Raw genomic sequence first — 3,683 nt, 5'->3', positions numbered from 1 at the left:
TTTTAAAAACTGAGGGTCTTCCAAAATTATTATTTACACCAATTAAACAACTTATCAAGACCTATTAGATTCACTTTTGTAAAAATAAAAAACAGTCTTGGCACATTGTTTTTTTCTAGTTGGAATGCGTACGAATGTCGCGTTCGACATTAGAGAATTACCCATATATTGAATTATCAATAAAATAAGCCCAGGTTATCCAGAATGCATACATTAAAACCGAAGATACAGGGCTGAATTCCTTTTATAGTTTTGCTAGTCAATGTATATCAACTTGATAATTTAGTCACAGACTAAATGAATGAGTTAAATCAGTATAAACCATGTCTATGTATATACAAATGAATTGAGTTGTTGATTTGGACTTGTGTACGTTTACAGTGGAGGTGAAGCAGAGGCCGACAAAGAAACTGCCTCTCTCAATGTTCAAAGACATTGGAACCACTGTTTTGAATATACTAATTATATTAACAGACAGACTCAACCTAAAATGTCTTGACCTTACAGTTTTTTTAAAGACAACTATACAGAACAGAACCCTTCTTTAATCCCTTCCCTAAAATAATTTTATAAAGATTGACAATTCTATAAAGGAGAATATTAACAATATATTTAAAAATCGAAGGCACTTTTACACTTAAAAAACAAAAAAAAAATTTTTTTTAATATTGGAGCCACTATATCAAAGAAGTTGTTAGCTTTCTCAATGCCAAAAAAACAGGCCGCATTTGCTGGAAATGCGCGAATCATTATGGGTGTTACACCGCGATATAAAGCCATTGGTCCATCCTTTAGAATTAATTCCTTGAAAACGCTACGAACTCCCATTCTGTAAGTTCCTTCTGGGGCTAAAACAGGAATAATCATTAAATTAAAAAACTATCTTCTATATATATAAAAGAACATCGTGTTTTATATTACACAACTTATAAATCAAGAACGGAAGAACAGATTTGAGTGAAAATTGGTAGGGAGGTAGCTTAGAGCCAGGAGAAGGACATAGGATACTTTTTGTCCCGTTCGACAGCGTTCCTCCCTTTCCTCCCTGGCCCATACTTTTTTATTTAGGCAGACAGCTAAGAAGAAAATGTCAAATGTCAAAATGTCAGTTACAAACGAAGTCAAATTCATAGTCAGGCTCTCAAATTTAACAACGAACCAAAAAGATTGTGTTGCGCTGAAATCAATATTAAAACTATTTCTATTAAATAAATAATTAACAAGTGGATTGAAGTGATGTGAAGTTTAATTAATAATGCCGCGACCAAGACGGTCGAATCTTTCCCGACAAAGCCGTAATGCAAGAAGAATACAAAATATTGCATATGAAAGGACTGAAGAAGAACGAGAAATTGCACGTGAACAGCGCCGCAATAGTATGGCTCGACTTCGTGCTTCTCAAATAGATTTCAATTTGCGACGCAGATATTTAGCTGATTTGAATCGAGCTGCGTTTCGATACGATTGCAGCAATGATTACAGCTTGCATCCTAGCGTTTGCATTGGGCAAATGGACGTTGTTTGCGAGTATTGTGGTGCATTAAAGTTTTCCGGAGAAACGCCTGGATTATGCTGCGTTAATGGTAAAGTGAAATTGCCAGTGTTGACTCCGCCACAAGAGCCATTGTATTCATTGCTTTGCGGCGAAACACAAGAATCACGCCACTTTCTTGCAAATACTCGAAAATACAATAGTTGTTTCCAAATGACGTCATTTGGGGCAGACATTATCGAAGAAGGAGGTTTTAATCCGACATTTAAGGTATTTATTTTTGTACTTACATAGAATGTAGTTAAAGAATCTGGTTTTTATTTTGTAGATAGAATCGAGCGGTTTAATATCATTTCCAAATAATTTCTGTAATTTTGTCTCATCAAAAGACGAACTTATCAACAATGTATTTCCAAATATTATTTCTAACTACAAAAATAATGAATGGTTGAGTGAGCGAGCAATTTTAGCGGCTAAGAATAAAGATGTAGATGACCTGAACTACATAATTCAAAATAAGATCATTGGAACAATGCATTCATTCAAATCTATTGACTGCGTCACAAATGAAGATGAAGCCACCAACTATCCAATTGAATTTTTAAACTCTTTGGACGTGCCTGGCTTACCACCGCACAATTTACGCCTAAAGGTTGGCTCCGTAGTAATCATGCTTCGAAACATAAACCAACCAAAACTGTGCAACGGTACGCGTTTGGTGGTTAGTAAATTGATGAACAATGTAATTTACGCTACGATAATGATAGGAAAATTCAAAGGTGAGGAAGTTCTCATTCCGAGGATCCCGATGATCCCAACCGATATGCCGTTTGAATTTAAAAGACTTCAATTTCCGATACGTCTTGCATTTGCCATGACAATCAACAAATCACAAGGCCAATCCTTAAAAGTTTGTGGTTTAAATCTAGAACATTCATGTTTTTCCCATGGTCAATTATACGTGGCATGTTCACGGGTCGGAAGACCATCTGCGTTGTTTGTTTTTGCGCCTGATAATAAAACAAAAAATGTCGTGTATCACAAGGTGCTTAAGTGAAGAGCAACCTATGTACTAAAATACAGAAATAATAATGAATGATTAAGGAGGAGAAACAAAGAATATTGTATACCCACAAGTATTACAGAATTTAATTAATTTGAAAATTATTCTTTTTTGTTTGACTTATTTTTTATGCGTGCAACAACAATATGCCACAGCGAAACGTGGCAGGGTACTGCTAGTATAAAATAATTTTCTCACCAGATTGGAGTCGACTTTTTAATACATCGGCTGGCATTCCTAAAACCCAATATTCCAGCAGCTCCACCAGCAAATATTGTTGATGCTGTATTAATTTGGCCAGTTTCAGATTTAGCTTTGGCCACATCTTGAATATATACATATACCAGAAAATATAAACCATTTGCAGGGAAATCTGAAATACAAATTTTTAACTGTTAAAATTTAATCTTATAAAAATAATACCAAAAATATAAAATATGGTATTCACTTACATCTTGTATTTATTAAATATTCTTGACAAGCAGTAAGCGCCTGAAAGGTGCACTTTTTCGAAGCATACAATAAGTAACAATTTTTCAATCAACAGATGTACATTTTAAAAATATTATAATTTATAGTTACTTAAATAACTTAATAACTTTACAATATCATAGGATGTCAGGGGTATGGGACTCGTTAAAATGACCAGAGGCCTGGTCATAGTCTAATACCCAGTCCCATTGCTCTCGTTCCTCCTTTGTTTTTGGGTTGCTCTGTCATATGGGAATATAGGTACGTGTGCCGCTTTCAGCATAGGCAAGGCAAATTACAGGAAGAATAATACTTCCTCTCTTTATCTCAAAGCGAACGGACGTGTTTTTTTTGTGCGCACTGCGTTTTCATAAAATTTGCTTATTAGCTTTCCATGAACAACACAGTGTAACAGTGATTTTGAACTTTTGAAGTGACATAGTAGGAATTGTTTATTGGGTCGAGTATATCACAAAACCATGTTTGAAATATTTGTAACACCCTCAAAATCTTGATTTATGATTAAAACCCCGCTTTTCGGGACTTCTTTGCGCTTAAAAATTCCTGGTTTTTTTCAACCAATTTCAAAATTTTCGGTGTTTTTCAATAGTTAAAAGTTGTACCTTTTTGTACTTTTTGTTTAACAAAATCAAATAT

At 34.4% G+C, this 3,683-nt stretch overlaps 2 long non-coding RNA genes across 2 annotated transcripts; one reads left to right on the top strand and one right to left on the bottom strand.

Annotated features, from left to right (window-relative positions):
• Positions 1 to 583: 583 nt before the first annotated feature.
• On the bottom strand, positions 584 to 3,025 carry LOC123257344. The gene is made up of 3 exons (XR_006507394.1): positions 3,008 to 3,025; positions 2,754 to 2,928; positions 584 to 848 (listed from the first exon to the last, which is right to left on the bottom strand). It is a non-coding gene; the product is annotated as an uncharacterized LOC123257344 (long non-coding RNA).
• LOC123257345 lies at positions 1,710 to 1,949 on the top strand. The gene is made up of 2 exons (XR_006507395.1): positions 1,710 to 1,762; positions 1,821 to 1,949. It is a non-coding gene; the product is annotated as an uncharacterized LOC123257345 (long non-coding RNA).
• Positions 3,026 to 3,683: the final 658 nt, after the last annotated feature.

The sequence above is a fragment of the Drosophila ananassae genome, chromosome 3R (assembly GCF_017639315.1).
Source record: "Drosophila ananassae strain 14024-0371.13 chromosome 3R, ASM1763931v2, whole genome shotgun sequence".
Lineage (NCBI taxonomy): Eukaryota > Metazoa > Arthropoda > Insecta > Diptera > Drosophilidae > Drosophila > Drosophila ananassae.
The sequence above is the reverse complement of the archived record's forward strand: the minus strand, read 5'-3'. Positions and strand labels throughout refer to the sequence as shown.